The 18,233-nt window shown below is 38.3% G+C and overlaps 2 protein-coding genes across 3 annotated transcripts in view; both read left to right on the top strand.

Moving 5' to 3' along the window:
• Positions 1 to 18,233, top strand: part of LOC131676943 (uncharacterized) — a 236,724-nt gene that overhangs the window by 11,148 nt on the left and 207,343 nt on the right. The window lies entirely within an intron of this gene.
• LOC131676944 (uncharacterized) overlaps positions 1 to 18,233 on the top strand; it is a 105,081-nt gene that overhangs the window by 936 nt on the left and 85,912 nt on the right. The window lies entirely within an intron of this gene.

Here is an 18,233-nt window from a genome sequence, read left to right as displayed (position 1 = left end):
CACTCGTTGATATTATTTTGGATGATAAGAGCATGTTCAGGAGCGTTTTTATTTTATAGAGGAGTTTCAAAGTAGAACTGGAACTGAAACTTTCACGTCCCCAGCAGAGCGTTTTGTTTACTTTGAACAGCTTTTGCGACGCCGTTCTATTTGTTGCTAATTTTAAAACACGCTTAGAACAGTGTTTTAAATACATGAAGAGCACTTAGCACACACACACATTTAAACCCGATAGACCGTGAAAAAATCAATTTGAAGCATTATGATCAACACTGAAGGCATGGCGAGACATGAATTTTAAAATGAATAGAATAGCCGTTAAAACTGCTGCTGGGGACAGCAAGTTCTTGTTTTAAAATTTTCTATTTCTATTTTATAGAATTGTCAAAACTGTGAAACCAGAACTGAAACACTCCTGAACATGTCCTAAATATTTTTGATAAGTTGGAATTCTAGGTGAATATGTGCTTTTGGTGCTATTCAAATTTCGGACGAAATTGAACTAAATTATTTTCTAGCTTTTTTAATTCAATTCGATTTAATAAAAGAATATTCATTCAATTTCTATATAATCATGCAACAGTTGCATAATACTTTTTCAAATTTTCATTGCACAATTCAAAAAAGTTACAGCATCTCCTGTGGTGCTTTGAAAAAAAATGTACGGGGTCAATCGCTTTGAGAATTCGAACTCTATCCACACAATGCCCTAGGCAACGGAGCTTTTCTTTCAATTTTTAAATTTATTTTTGAATCTTAAAGTCAAATATATCATTTTCTCCAAAAAAAAGTGCTTACCGACCATAATTTTGTAAAAGGATCTAATAGTTGCATGAGGATTGACTGGCGAACACTCTGCATCTCCCAATTTTCCTGAAATGACAAAGAAAGTCTTTCAGACGATGTCTTCTAGATATAATTTTTTTAAGAAAGCAAAATTAAAAGGATGTATACAAGACAAGAATACAGTAACATTCAAAATGCGGCTATTTTCAAAAGAGGGCAGCGTTTCTTGCTGCATTATTTTTATTTTGCACGACATGATTGTATTCCCTCGTTGTTTCTCTAAAATCGTATATTTTCCACAGTGATGAGTTTTTTAGACTTTTTAAACCAAATATTGCTAAAATACTGATGCATTATCAACTGTAATTAGTATTTGAATTGAAATCAAGCTGAAACCAAGCCGTAATAACGAAAAGTTCGGCAATTGGCAAATTTCTTATTTTACATAAACGGTACAGAGAAGTAGAATAATAGTAGAAATATTGGTCACAAAACAATTGCCAAATTCGACGAAATGAGCTTCATATATCGCACCGATCGGGACCAGCATTGCTTGTGGCGGTTTTTGCTCAGCACTCTCGCCCAGAGTGTGTTGCACAAAATATCATTGAAGCGTTGAGTTTTGGATCTTTAAGAGAAGAAAAATATACTCAAGAGAGGATTTACATGGCTCGAATTTGATTTGGTTCGTCTGCTAGAGCCCATTACACATACTTTCATATAGGACTGACCAAATCGGAAACTGATAAAATCGGGTATTCACTGTATTGCACGATGTCCGTGGTACCCAAGCTTTTTTTTATGATAAGCGTGAACTGTTGGCGTATACAATACAAATACTGAGGAAGTAGTAGTTGAAATACCAGTATTTGTGGTTAAATAAAGAAATGCAAGTGCAATTCGGTTATCTCCTACCTTAAGAATGCAACCTCTATTTAATAAGGTCTTTTGTGAGACGGTGATACAAATCTTTGATAATGTAAAAATCCCGACTAACAAAAGCGACGCAGGCCACAACTTTTTCTAACTTTTGCTTCTATCAAATGAATTTTCGTATGAAATTTTTGATGTTTTCTAGTCGATTTTGATGCCTTTTTACTTTTCATTATATAGTACAGATTTGGCACACACTATTTAAACTTGAATCTTATCTTTTTACTCTACTCTTTATACATTACTCTTTGCTCTACATTGTTTATTATTTACTCTTCACTCTTTTCTCTTCTGCAGGTTTAGCTCCTTGATTGTTTTATTTACTTTTTGCTCTGTAACATTTACAGTTTACTCTTTTTCATTTACACTATATTCGTAGCCCAACGTTTCTCAAATATCTCTTTACTCTTGATTCAATTAACGACCGCCGATAGATCCATCAGACAATCAAATGAAATTTATATTTACGTTTCACTCGTTCATGTTTGGCTCTTTACACATTGCTCTTTAGTATTTATTCTGTACCCTTAATGTTTACTTATTATTTTTCACTCTTTACCATTTACATTTTACTCGTTACTCTATTCGTCACCAATTTCGGCTTACTCTCAATTGTTTACAATTTACAGTTAATCCTTTACTTTTTACAAATTTATTCTTTTACTCATTACTGTTTAGTCATTACTCCTTATTCCTCTTTACTATTTTCCCAAATCGCTTTGCACATATTTACTCTTTACCCATCTTGACTTTTAACTTAGTTTTACTCTACTTGTTGATCTTAACTCCATACTATTGGTCCTCCACTCTTCACTCTTTAGTCTTTACTCTTTATTCTTTACTCTTCATTTTCCACTACTTACTTTGTCCTTTACTCGTGCTGTAAAATTATTTCTCCCTCTCCTATTTCCATCTAACTTTCATTCGTCAAATATGAACCCTTAAACGATTTCACCAAGTTAATTAAAATGTCGTAACCACATACTAGTGGCACACCGACAGTAATGTCCGATTCAATGAATCGATACACTCAAAATCAACTTTATAAGAAAGTATAAATATTGAAAATTTATTCTTTCTGCTTGCCCATTTTCTACAGCAACGAACAGAAACTCTCGTGATATGGAGGCAAACACATCTCGATTTTTTCTCGCTTCCAAAAGACGGCTGCTCGTGTAAGGTGGCAGGAGCTCAAGCAAGTAGCTCCGTAAAACAAGGCGAGAGCGAGTGCATTATTTCGCTACATTTGCACAGTGTATGTGAAAAACCAAACCTGTGGCATCGTCCAAATAATCTCGTGAATCGAAGAGACGTTACCAATCCAATCTAGCAACTTCTCCGCTCCGATGCATTCCCGATCAAAGGAAATATTAATTTCCGAGATCACAGTAATACAAAAATCTGCTTATTGGAAATACATTCCGACTCAGAGGACCTATTTGAGTCACTATTTATTTAGCCAATCGAGACAAAATCCTTCTCACACGAAGGTTTCGGAATAAATCCACTCAGGACCAAATTATTCCCGCTCGGAGAAAGTATCAGCCACTCGAGGCTGAGACACAATCGCAATTTTACTGAATATCGTATAAAAATGTTTTGGTGTCCCGTCGTGGCCAGTTTCTATAAAAAAACACGTGACAAGTTGTTCAGACTTGTCCGCAGTTTCGTTTAGGTCAACAGCAACCTCGAGAGCGTTTCTTGCGGAGCTCCGGTATTTTCCCCGATTTTTTTTTATTTAAGAGGCTTGCGGCGATCACGAAGGAAGGCCAACAGATCAACTAAAATACCAAATCCCACCTTAAAATTTTTAGTATAGGAGTATTCCTCGTACCTTAATGATTCGTTTAATAAATAATAATTTTTTCCTGCCTGCGGAAACGTTTTTCCTATAAAATCGGGCTCTAAAAATTACATTAAAAATTCTTATCTATAAAACAAAAATGAATGCATAAAAAGGGTATCGTTAAGGTACGAGAAAAACTAATTAAGAACAATTGAAAAAAATGAAGAAAAACGCTTGGGTAGGTTTTTGGCAATCGTGAGCCATTTTTGAAAAAACATCATTCCGAGAAAATCGAGTTTAAAATTTAAAAAGTTATCATTGCTCTTGGTAGACGAAGCGCGCTTCGAACCACTAATTTTTGATCTATGGCTTACATTTCTATGAAAGTTTGTGAAAATATTTTCAAGGAATGGTACTTTCAGATATAGTAATAATTAATTTTTTTACGATTTTTTGAAAAATTAAAAGGTAACAAAACTACTTTTTGCACGTTGAGACAACAGTTTACCTTAGTGAAAACATTGTAATACATTTAAATTTCAATATACTCAAACTACTTGTGAAGAACAATCACACTTTCGACACTTATCCTCGATAAACATATGATTACGGTTTGAAAGCCAACTGTCTCTTTGAAAGGAAATTCCAGGCAAACTGTTACTGGTCGAACACAGTTCACAGCAATTAATGAAAGAGAAAACTTTTCTCTTTTGTTTACTACCAACTACTGTGACTGACGAGGAATTTCCTTTCAAAGAGAATTTTGACAGTTGGCTTTTAAGCCGTAATCATATGTTTATCGAGAATCGTCAATTTCGCACAACTTTTTAAACTGATTGAAAATATCGAAGAACCACCCTCTGCTTAAACCTATACCCGTAGCTCGATTGCCTTTCTTGTGTGGGATTGAATCAAGATGAATGCTGCTGGCTGCCAGCTACCGTCATCGGGTTCGACCAGCGCACAGTGCCAAAGTACGCAGACGGCGAGGGTCATAAACTGTGCTGTGTGAGAAAGCGATATTTTATTCTCCGTTTTTGTATGTTTTCAACATTCGTTCGTTCGTTCCACTCGTTCGCCACTGGCGCTCGTTCGTTGGTTGGCAGCCGACAAAAAAGTAACAGCAGCGCTGCCATGTTGAGTTCGGGGATGGTTTTCGTTCGTGTGTATTTCAATATTTGTACAGTCTCACTCACTGTGCGGACGTATTCGTGTGGACGTATATCGAACGAAAGAAACATCGCATCTATATATGAACTGTGCGAAATCTTTTCGTAGTGTGACCTAGGGTAATGTGGCGGTTGGTGGATCGTGCTTGGCTTGAATTTAAGCAAAAAAAATTCTTTTAATTTAAATTTTTTAATTCCTCGTAAAAATAAGATACGCGTAGATACGTAGTCGATTTTTTTACATTTTTTTGTTCACGTATGATGAATATTTTTTTAATGAAATTGATACAAGCTAGCCAGCATTCCGACTAGATTTACTGGGCATATGGTTGAAAACGCTGTCGAGTAAGATTGATATTATGAAACAAAAACCTTCTTTAATCCACCTAGCGGTGCAATTGTGCCTTTCTCAATCATGAACACGAGAGTTTTTAGTTGCTTATATTTATTAAAAGCTTTCAAATGTATACATTACAATTTTATTATACATGATATACAATACAATACATATATACAAGAAAAGAAATCATTATTCGAGTTCTAAAATTTTGCAAAAGAGAAAACAGCCACGGTAATATTGAATTGAAAAAAGTAGCAAAGTCCCAAAAAGTCGATCTTTATAAAAAAAAAATTTTCAAGATGTTTGGCATCAAAAATACGAATTCGATTTCTGAAATTTCATGGGGTCCCCCCTTTGAAAAAAAATTGAGTTCCGGCTTATATGGGAATTTCATATGTGACCGGACGATTTAGTCTATATTTCCGGCCCCATATAAGCGATCCGTACGAAATTTTATAAACATCTGTGGGATATTATAGCTATCATTTGGGACTAAGTTTGTGAAAATCGGCCCAACAATTTCCGGGAAACTGATGTGAGTTCGTAAATTTTGAAAGATGGCCGCTTTTCCCGGGCACTTCCGGAACCTTCTATGGTGGTCAATGTAGTCAACAAAGTTTGTTTTGCCGTCGGTGACCTAGAACTGCAAAGTTAAGTTATTTGAGAGACATTTTAGCGAAATTTTTACCTTTTTTGCTTCCATCGGAGTATCGGTTTGAATCACAATTTGCTATGTGATCGCACGCCACAACCCGTAACTCCGGAACCGGAAGTCGGTTGGGGATAAAATTTAATAGCCATTTACGGGGACGCAACATCTTTCATTTGAGACTAAGTTTGGTTGATTCGGTCTAGCCATCTCCGAGAAACCGATGTGACTGTTAGTCTGAATTTGGATACTTCCGCCGGGGCTTCCGGAACCGATGATGGTGGCCAATGTGACCAAAGAGACTTTGAATGGCTGTTATTGACCTAGTACTACAAATCGAAGCAGTTGTGGTCACATTGTGGAAAAATTTTCACCATTATACATTCATTGCAGAATTTCTTAAAATCGACATTTTCTGCGTGATCGTACTCATCACCCTGTAATTCCGGAACCGGAAGTCGGATCCATTAAAAATTCAATAGCAGCCTATGGGAACGTTGCACCTTTCATTTGGGACTAAGTTTGTAAAAATCGGTTCATCCATCTCTGAGAAAAGTGAGTGAGATTGTGTTCGCGTACACACACACAGACGCACATACACACACACATACATACACACACACATACATACACACACATACATACACACACACAGACATTTGCCGAACTCGACGAACTGAATCGAATGGTATATGTCACTCGGCTCTCCGGCCCTCCGTTAAAAAGTCGGTTTTCAGAGTAATTGCAATACCTTTCTATTGAGAAAGGCAAAAAATGTTTACATTTTGTTAAGAAATCAATAAAAATACATTGGGGACGGACATTGTGCAGTTGGTAAATTGATTACCTTGTACGCAGCTCACCTGGGTTCAATCAATTCCCAACCCCGCAGATAGGGTTAGAGATTTTTACAAAAAGAGATTTCTCTAACCCGAAAAGAAGCAAATCACCCTAAGGTTAAAACCTTTATAATTAAAAAAAAAATAAAATAATACATTCCAAAGTTATAAACGTTGGATGTATTTTGTGTTACATTTGTAAACTTTATTTCTATCGATGTACGTAACATAACATGAGTTTTATCTTATTTTTTCGCTTATTTTATTCATTAGTATTTACATGTTGAAGCATTTAGAGAGACTAACAATAGGAGAATATCTTACTTGAAGATATTCTATCCAATCTCGAAGAATTTTCGCAAAATACGATTCTTTATTGTACTAAAACATTCACAAACATCAAAATACAAGCGTGAACAGAGGACAATTTACTGTTCTTATATTCAACGTTCTTAATATCCTTTATTGTACTCAAAAGAAAAATAGAGATTAAGAACTATCGATGAAAGGCCGCGTCACTGACCGAATAAATGTATATTCTATTTTTGATATTTTATATGAAATTATCCTTTTTCGAACAATTCATTTTACCATTTACGCAACCAGTCATATTAAATCACTTATTCACCGACCGTAATTTTGCATACAATAGAAACTGCAATGACAAGCCAAAACCTTGTCATCGTTTCGAGCTAACCCCTAACGCTTGCCCGACTTTTTATTTGCCTCTGTATGCTCAAAGATGTAAACAAAAGCCATCAACATAAGAATTTCGTTGTTTCTTTTGTTCGCGCTTCGGTTGGACATTCCTGCATCATCGAACACCTGTTCAGCGGTCCTGCATGCATAAAAACATACAGCAGGCTACCAAGAGGAGAGTTGTTTGGAGGTGCTGCGCTTCCTAGCGGTATTTGATGATGTTAGGTAATTTTTCATGATTTCAAGTTTTATGACGTCATTGGTCTTCTCGATTCTCGAGCTCTATTACTCTATGTTTGATAATAAATATTTTGTACACTGCAAGTTGATATTTTGATTTCGAGTAATTAAATTTGTACAGCTATCAAGCAATTTAATTACATTAGTACATATCGGAAGCCACATTTGACTGCACTTTTACTTAGGCGGATTGATTAAATGCTTTTACACATAAATGTTGGGTCATAAAAAGAAACAGTAAAAGAAACCCTTTCCACCGCCACGGCTACAGAAACTGATACTTGAAGTACACTGAGCCAAAAAATCACGTACGTTTCATGTGAAAAAACACCTAAATTTTAAAAACGATTATGCACATCAGATTCATATGCATCAAATAAAACTTATACAATCACCAATGAATTTCAAATACAAAATGAATAACTTTCAAGCGTGCCCCACATACATATTATGTGTCCATCACATACTTCTAGCGTTATGTGTAAAACACATTATTATTACGGGTACATACAATGTGAAAAAATCAGACACATTCAACATGGCGTCAACAAACAGCACGGCGGTGAATACATTGCTCCCGGACTTTTGATTTTTCTAATTAAATGTGAAGACGTTAGAAATACATATATATCCGCTATCTCTGCTCCAGGTTGAAGATTCCAAGATGGCATGGAGTGCATTACAAATCAATTATCAACACGGACCAGCAAGTCCAGCCGGAAAATGTGCCAAAGTTCTGGTAGTTAGTACCTGGCTCCAGTGATTGTTTTGTCACTGGAATCGGTTATTAACTAGAGCCAGTCAGAATACCGGCTCAATTTCCAGCTGAGCTCTACTAGGATTATCCGCGCATTTATTAAACCAAGCTACATTACCTACCAAAGCATTTGAATACTATTATACAAGCAACTAACAATCACATGAATATCAGATAAACCCACTTCACGTAACACGATTGCTATTATACATTCAGTTAATAATCATCTGAATATCATATAAAAGGTATATAAGTTTCAAATAGAAAATATGTGGCATTCCGGTGGCAAGTAACTGAACCTCACGTAAGATATATCTGTAATCAATACTGGTTTTTATAGGGCGGAAGAGAGAACAGATTATGTGTGAAAATAATAACATTCATGTGAAAAGTATTATGGAAAATATTTACATGTTTTTGCATATGAAATGTAAGTGATATTTTGGTTGAGTGTATACTTTGAAAATTTTATGACAGCTTCGCTTTCAGACGTAGCATAAAACAACATAAACCCCGAGATGCGAGTGTATTCATCACGTATACACAGCGCATACACCGTCGAAACGACGGTGGCCCCACAGCACTGTGGCCGACCGACCATCTGCCTCTCAGGTTTCCGTTTTGGGAAAGCAAAGCAAAGAAAACGATATAAGAAAACTACTCGACACCGACTGTCTGTGCTGTCCGTCCGGTTGGTTTAAGTTCGCTTGATAAGCTTGCTCTCGGACGTGGGCTCGAGCGATACAGAGACTGACCCTGTCCTGTCCTATCCCGATCCGATGGTGGAGGTCTCAGTCCGGTGGCGATGGTATTGTGTTTCAAGATATTGAGAGAGAGAGAGAAAAAAAAATAGTTGAACGAGGTATTATTCTTTGGCACCCGGGTCATCGGCAGGGTTGCCAGTGTGGTAGGAGGGAGCGTAATAGCGTACTTTTACGATTGTAAAAGTTTTCGTAGAATTTTAGCTTTCATCCATAAGGGATCAGTCATAAATTATGTAACGCAAAATTGCGCAAAATTAACAAATTATCACAATTTTTTCTATCGATGCTCCCCCTCCCTATAGCGGCCCTTACACGTTCAATATTTTTGTCAGTATTGACGATATTGTTACAATATTTCAGTCCCGTTTGAAATTCACATCGTCAATACAACTTTTTCCATTACACGTACAATACCTTTGTCAATACTCTCTAGTATTGACAAAAACATTGAACGTGTAAGGGTCGCTTATTATGTAACAAATTCTTTGATTTTTTTTCCTTCAGTAAAAACATGTTACGTAACGTTCTATATTATTCCCCTTCCCTCATGTGTCACAATTTTCAGCTCCCCCTGAAAGCGTTACGTAATTTAGGAATGGTCGCTAATAAGTATGCTATTTAGGAAGAGCTTAACGGCCGGATTCCATCTGCACAGAGTAAAGAATGGGTTCACCATTAGGATTGTGTTTCGTGTATGGTTTCTGTTTATTGGGGTTTTATGGTCGTTTGTTTTTAAATTGTTGCGAATTTATGTGCAATGACGCACAACTGCTCTAATATCGATAGCAGTGATACTAGGTCAAATGTGTCATTGAACCATGTGCTGCTTTTGGTCTTTTCTGGTGCAGTACTCGAATTACGTGTAACAAGGAGGTGAGAGCCAACTGTCAAAATCGTTTTGAGGGGAAATTTTAGACGAACTGGTACCTAGAACAGCTGTTAACGAGTAACAAAAGAGTTAACTTTTTCTTCCATCAGCTGATCTCAGTTCTACAAGTAACGAGACGTCCGGTTTCTTCGTTCACGGCATTCCGACGCTGCTCTTCAATTAATAGAGGGATCACGTTAAATAGGAAAATTACAGTTTATATCAGTTTCTTCTCGAAATAGACGGCGGAGGGTCCGCAACTGCATTTGTTGGTAAACCTTCCAACGCTTCCGGTATATTTGATGCCCATGCCAATGAGAAAATCCTCTACTACTGCGATGGAAGCAGCTTCATGCTCGCTTGCAGGATTCGACGTTGTTTGAGAACTGGGGTTACCAGGAATGAGGATGGAGTTAGACACAAGGGTACAAAATGCCAGAGAGTCCATTGAAATGGACCCAGACCCTTACTAGATGGAATTCGAACCTATTCGTAGAAGAGGGGCAGCTAGAGCTTGACGAATGTTCAACTACAGGGACTAATGGAAGTACCCGTATCTACTTCTTCAAAAAACCCAACCAATACTGCAAAATATGATATCTAAAGCATACTGCACCCAACGTTTCTGAGTAATTTCGTCCAGTCGGTTATCTTCTCCTCCAATTGGCCCAAAATGTTCATGATCCGCTCGAACAGTCTGTGGATAACGTGGATGCAGATTTCTTCTTAATCCTCAGATACTCACATAGCCCATTCCAGTACCGCCTTTTGAGGAAATCTTTGTTGGAGAACCATGGATCAAAGCATCCCAAATAATTCTTTGATTCGCGTCACTCATCGGATGTGCATCTATCAATTTAAGACCATCATCCTTAAGAGAAACCCGCACACAATGGATCTTCCGTATCTTGCCAAACAGCACTGTCCTTACCTCGAAGGTTTTTTCCCCTCAAACTCCGCCTTCGATGTTCTCCTCGTAATCCTTCGAACCCCTTAATCTCGCACTGGCTTTTCTCGAGCTCGTTACACTCTGCTTCCAGCTTCTCCAGGCGAAACCAGATTTGATGTCGTCCAGTATCTCGATGCTCGTCAGGAATTTCTCCATTCGTAGCAGGATGCTGGCTCGGATATGGATTTTGTACTTTTGCCCAGTTCTAGGAGAAAAGTACCAATTTATCACAAAAAGAAACACTGCGTATAAGAACTACACCAACTTCTGGAAAGAATAACAGAAACAGAACACCTCGTACAAAAAATCTATCGAGTTGGACAGGCACATACCCGGGGCCATATTCTCACAGTCACGTCACCTAGTTACTAGAAAAAAATTCAATTCAATTTTCCTAAATCCCGGGGCTCAAATTTAACAAGGCTCGTGGCAGGCAGATTCAAGTACTATGCTATATTTCTATTTAGTGGAGTACAATTTAGATAAAAACTATTTTTTCTCCATTAGGGCGAAAATAATTTAGAACCATCTTTGCGTGTGAAGAGCACAACACCTATAATTATAATCGTTATGGAATTTGTGGTTCGATTTCGTCTCATCAGAATCCGACACTAACTTAGTGACAGGACTAAGCCAGCGCCGGATTGACGCTAGCCCTAAAAAGGGGGACACAGTTTGTATTCCGGTGTCCCTAGTCAAGCGTGATGTCCCGCAAGAAAAGAAGGAGCAGATGCAAGTATCCTTTCGCAGAAAGACTGTGATTTGGCAAGGGATATGTTTCTGTAGCAAGAAAACCAGCACCTTTGTAAAATTTCAGGCTAGTAAATCTGATGAATCGATATGCTTTGATAGATGATCAGAGATGAAAAAGTCTTTATGATGCTGAATTTTAGTGCCCTTTTAGTTGATAGTTAACATCGTTGAAGTAAAGAATGAATATGGGTGGTCCGAGAGGGCTTCCTTGCGGAATATCATAGGTAGCAGAGAACAGCTGAAAAAAGACATCACCTATATTCACACTAAGTTGACGACCAACATGATAGACATAGAACCATCCGAGGAGTATCAGTATATATATACCATAGGTTTGTTGATTCGCGTCAATCCCGTAGAACACGAAAGAGGTCAGGGATAGAAAAAAAACCTTTATTCTTCGATTGAAAACATTCTGTCTAATTTTTAGAGACCATTCATAAATTATGTAACATTTTAAGCTTTTAAGGGGGGAGGGGGTACAACAAGTTGTGACATGTTGTGACATAGGGGGGAGGGGGAGTTAGCTAGATCGTTACGTAACATGTTTTCACCGAAGAAAAAAAAAATTTCTGGGAATTTGTTACGTAATAGAGGAGGGGGGGATGGAGAAATTTGTGACAATTTGTTACATGGGGGGGGGGGAGTCAACTTTGGGCAATTTTTGCGTTACGTAATTTATGAATGGTCCCTTATAGTTGCACAACGTAGTCTGTGAGCCTAGAAGCACCCTTAATGATATGAATCGGTTGCTTACGTTAGCGTTACGAAGACAGATTGTGCAGTCGCATCTTGATTGCATTATTATACACTCAGGTTTTTTTTTACGCGGGGGATACGAGCCGCGTAAATGAAAACCGCGTAAATGAAAACCGCGTAAATTTCAAAATCCGCGTAAATGAAAACCGCGTAAATTTCAAAATCCGCGTAAATGAAAACCGCGTAAATTTCAAAATCCGCGTAAATGAAAACCGCGTAAATTTCAAAATCCGCGTAAATGAAAACCGCGTAAATTTCAAAATCCGCGTAAATGAAAACCGCGTAAATGAAGACCACTTAAATTTAAGAATCCGCGATAAAGGGAACCTCATTGATGGATACCGCGTAAATTCCAAAATCCGCGTAAATGAAAACCGCGTAAATTTCAAAAACCGCGTAAATGAAAACCGCGTAAATTTCAAAATCCGCGTAAATGAAAACCGCGTAAATTTCAAAATCCGCGTAAATGAAAACCGCGTAAATTTCAAAATCCGCGTAAAAAAAACCGCGTAAAAAAATACCGCGCAAAAAAAAAACCGGGTAAAATTAAACTTGAGTGTATACAAAATCCGACCGCGTCTTAAATGAACAGGGTATTTTTTTTAAATCGTAAATCGATTGCCTGATAGCAGGTCACCTGAGTTCGATTCTCAACCCAGCACATATCCAGGTTAGATCTTTCAAAACAAAAAAGAGAAAATAGACGTCGGACGATTCAGTGAAACGAAAAGAACTGTTGCGGATAATACTCGACTTTCTGGCAAAGCTCATTTGCATGGGTTCGATTACGTAACACAAAATGCCCAAAATTGATTTCTCCCTCCAACCATGTCACAAATTTCTTAATATCTGCCTCCCTTAATATGTGAAGAATTCTTTAAAAAATTCTTCAGTGAAAACATGTTACGTAACGTTCTAGCTTAGTCCCGTCCCCCATATGCTATTTTGTCATACCACCCTCCCCCCCTCTGGCATCCCTAAAAGTATTACCTAACTTATGAATGATCCCTATGACACCAACTCGTTCGTAAAGTTAGATGGTTAGGTGTGCAAAGGAACGGAACCATCATTGCGAGATATCACAGGGTTGCTGGTTTCGTGGACGTTAATCGCAGAGCAGTGGTAGAGGCGCTTGTGTCTTTTAAAAGGGAGGCTGCGAGAATCGAACCGACTATAAACTTTGACAAGACAAAGCACAGGTACCACGTGCATATGGTTAACGATGTTGGTACCGAGGTGAAAATTGAGAGGAAAGGAATGTATTGCTATTGTTAGAGGTGGTGTCGTACTAGAGATGGGCAGGTACGGGTATTTTTACCTGATACCCGATCCAAATCCGTACCCGAAGGAGTACAATCGTTACAACCGAGTACGGGTCGGGCCAAGCACTATAAAAATATTTATTCCGGGTGCGGGTCGGGGTTTTTTCGAAACATTTCGCACTTACCGATCTACATGTTTTTGAATGTAAATATCAGAATGGAATAAGTTGTCAATGTAAAAATGGTGAAACAAGCTTGCTTTTCCCATTTTCTCATACAAAACTCACGTAAGTGAGCGTGTGTCGAGTTAACAGGACTATTGATAGTTATTTAATTGGAAGTTAATCATTTTTGTGAAGCTTTTCGCCGATTTTTGAAGTATTTTTTGTTGTAAATTGATCAGCAATCTTTGAACCGAAAATAGAATTGTTGTGATATCACAATTCAACTTTACGACTTGCAGAATAAAAAGGAGTGCAAGGGAAAGATATATCATTTTTATCGACCCTTTTGAAGAAAATAGTCGAAACTAACCACCAAACATTATATATTCTAGATTGGCTTGTGGCTTTTTTTGTTTGCGGTTACTAAAAATTTATTGATTTTTTTTATGTAATATGTACACTGAATTATTTCACTTTTAACGACATTCAATTAACTAGAGATTACTGAACAGGGAAAGTTATGAAAATTTAGAGCCATACTCATGTGAAAGTAAGGATGTGAAATATACAGATCGGCAAACTAGAAATGCAGGGTAATTAGAAACCTGCTTTAAGTTTTACGGATTAATCTTTTGTTTTCTATTGACAGGAGTCGAGCTTAGGCAGCATTACTACGAATCGCTCAAGTCTACCAACATGTCTCACGCCAAAGACAGACTTGTCCCAATTTACCAAGAGAACCGACAGTGTGGAAACACCTGCACCGGCTTCCCTACTATTTCAGGTGCAATACTGTTTAATTTCTGTAACATTAAAAGCAATCGATTGCATTCGAGACTAGAATATGAAATAAATTTGAGCGGCCCGAAATAAGCGTTAATTGTGTAGAAAACCTTACACTGTGTGACGGACATACTAACAATATTATTCCAACTACTAGAAAGAAGAATCAAACAATATTATTACTAATTAAGAGGAATAATAAGAACAAGTTTACTACTGTCCAGTTGATGCCTCTAGGCTGGGTTTGTTCGGAGCAAGATAATAGTGCGCCTCAAAAATTGTGCACAAAACTATCGAAAAAATGTCGTCAGAGAGAGTCAGACTCCATGATATGGACCCAATCAGCACATAAACCGGGATCCGATGGCTTATTTGTTCCGATGGAAGCCGTGATCAGAAATTTTGCACCTAACGACCCCTGCTGGAATTGACCCTGGATCTACTGCGGAAAGAAGCAGGCTATTTTGAATCTGATATGATGATGTCGGTTGAACAGCGCTCCTTGCGGCAAGGACCGAGCAATATTTAATCACTCATTCAATATTCAACGTTGTATTTACGATGAACTCTGCAATAAACTCAATGAAAGTTTCCAAGATTGGAAGTTTAATATTTTTCTATGAAAACTGGCAACCCTGCCTCCGTACCAGTTAATAGTCAGCATATAAACTAAACTAAGCCCCAGCAACCACAACAGCAGTCGAATGGGAACGAAAAAAGACGCGCCAAGGCTTGAGAGTTCGAAACATTTGCTGTTGTGGCGTCGTACACTATTCAAGATAGGTAGTTGCCACAACGTTGGTATGCAGCGTAGAAATACACCACCATCATCATCATCAGCAAGCAGCAGAGCAGCGCACCGTCGTCGTCGTCGTCGCTGTTGTTAGCATGGTTCGCCATCCACTGTACCATCATGCAAGGCTGGCTCGGTTCGGTAGGCAGACAAACGGAGAATGTTGTCCCCTATTCTGTTGCGGGCTATTCCCTGCTCGTTTCGATTGACGAGGCTCTTTCGCTTTTTTGCTTCACCCTCTGCCTGCTTTATCGTCCCTGTGCTGGCTGAGTAATGATACGCGCCGTCGATTCGACTGTGTGTGAAGAGGGCAACAAATGGAAGCAAGGAAGTTATACCTGAATTTCTGCTTTTGTTCGAAGTTTGCCAGTTGTGTTGGATATGGGACAGTTTGGCGGGTACCGAGGTCGTTTGATACCGGCTAAATGTTACATAGTTTAAGTGGTTTATTTCATGTACGGTAGTGACAAAAGCTGCCTTTTAACCAGTGTTCCTGCCATGGAATGATGGTGCTACTTATTACTGGGACAAGGTGCACAAAGCTTGACAAAAGAAGCCATTTAAAATAGTACCATCTGCGTTGGTTTATTAGCACCTGTTGATTCTCACATTTATTTCTAGATTTCTCGAATGGCCTATGGTTTGGACGTAAAAGACAATTGTCAACGTATACTGAGGGACAATTTCGGAAGAAGACATCACTAGTCGAGCCAATATCCCCGTAGGGCAAATGTGGCAGAGATGGACACATCTTACAAAGCGGACGCGCATCTCAAAAGTTTCAAAATACAATAAAGATATTGATTTTTTAGGAAGATTCCAAATGCTTTTAGGAACTATCTAAACAAAGCAAAAGAACGCTGAAGTAGATAATAGAATCCAACGTCTAGAGCGTGGAAATGATTGTAATCAGGTAATCCTACCGGATTGTGGTTATAAACTGGTTATAAAACCCTGCCGGAACTAATAATCCTCTAAGTCAGTCCCAAATGCCTTGACCTGTGCAAGCGCTTTCATCTAATTCAAGAACTCTTAATTGCTTCCTATACTCGGGAAATTGGCTCACCACCGAAAACAGTGGTGCGCGAAAGTTCCTACCCCAAAATAATCTGCTGAAAGTAGCACAAAAGTCTCGCACAAACAGCAGGTAGAGGTACATACTACCGGGGGTCCAACCGAACCTGCCAACAAGCCACCCGGAACTACTGCCAAAAACAGCTACCGGCGGCAACTGTTCAAGGGCGAAAGTCTCGAAGCAATACACTATTGGCTCCTCCTCACGGTCGTAGTTTGTCGTCGCCATGTTCTTAGATTTGCACAAATTTCTGCTTGTGAAAGCAGAAACTTCTGGGGAACCGTTTTCCAAAGGTTAGCAGTTTACAGCGGCAAAAGTTTTCCCTGCTATCCGTTAGTAGTGAAGCAAAGAGATCTAAGTTTTTATCCTGCCAAGAGCCAACAGTTTTCTTGCGTATTTCCCCTGTTGGAAGGGTGCACTGCGGGCGGTATGTGAGCGCTGAGATGCAGAAGAGACACACATTTAATCCGCGATAAGTAATTACTTTTGATAATAATGTTTGCACTTGGCGATGAAACATGGACTTTCATATTCAATTTGGTGATTGAAATTGAGTTGAAAAGTTATTCATGTGCAGTCAATTGCATATAATTCACATTTCGTCGTAAAATTTATGCAACTAAAACTGAAATTATTAAACCTTGTTCTATACCAGCTACAATCTAATGTGTCTTGTTTGAGTTTATAATCAGTCCGATTCGCACAGTCTCCCTTTTCGAAGGAACAAATGCCTCTTCCACTACTCTGCGATCGACTGCGACGATGTCGATGTCGTTCGCGAAGCCAAAAAACATGTGATATATCGTTCCTTTGCACGACGGAAATTGCTATCACATCTTCGAGTGCTGTGTTGAACAACGAATTACAACGGGGATACACGCGCGGTGCCTTTTGTGCAGCATACAGTTTTGTTCCTTCTTTTCAGCTAACTTGGGCAGTAGATTATGATCATTTGGATGGGTGAATAAATATGGCCAAATTCTGCAGCCAGGCGGAGAATTCGCGTAAATCCTTTCTTGAGTATATTTTTCTGATCTTAGAGATCCAAAATATGCAAAAAAAATATTTTTTTTTAATATTGCACTGTCTTACCCTCTTAAGGAAAATTTAAGCCAAATAATCAGGAAAGGTTATAAGCCTATATTTGGGGACTAAAGAAGAATATTGTAAGATGTTCGGTTTCTTAAAAGAAAGGAAAATATATGAATCCAAGGGGCGGATAAAAACGGGTCTTCACTGTATGAGGGACCATTCATAAACTACGTAACGCAAAAGCTTCCCAAAATTAACTCCTTCCTCCCCTATCCTATGTAACAAATTATCACAAATTTCTCTATTCCCCCTCAACAAATTCCTTAAAAAAATTTCTTCAGTGAAACTTGTTACGTAACACTCTAACTTACTCCCCCTCCCCCATTTATCACAAAATGTTACAATTTGTCGAACCTTCTCCCCCCCCCCCTTTTAACGCGTTACGTAATTTTTAAATGGTCCCTAAGCAACTTTGATTACGACCCTCCTTTAGACTGATTGGATTGACAATATTGCAAACATCTTCAAGCAATATTTATATTACATGTATCAGTCTGAACAAACTGAGTGCATAAATTATCAACAAAGAATACTATAGTAGTTAAGGAATTTGCGTTTCGACTTCGTCTCATCAGAATCGACACTAACTTAGTGAACTCTTTTTCTTGCGGGACGTGTCTCATATCGGAGCTCACAACTCGCGATATCTGTGTTGTCACAGTTACACTGACTGTCGGAAACGTAGACAAAAAATATATATATTGTTCAGCATACCTACCGCATAACGAATCATCTCCTTCTGATGATTTCAAAAGCGTTGTATCATATTGTAG

This window comes from Topomyia yanbarensis, chromosome 1 (assembly GCF_030247195.1).
Source record: "Topomyia yanbarensis strain Yona2022 chromosome 1, ASM3024719v1, whole genome shotgun sequence".
Taxonomy (NCBI): Eukaryota; Metazoa; Arthropoda; class Insecta; order Diptera; family Culicidae; genus Topomyia; species Topomyia yanbarensis.
This window is presented reverse-complemented; position numbering and strand designations above follow the sequence as displayed.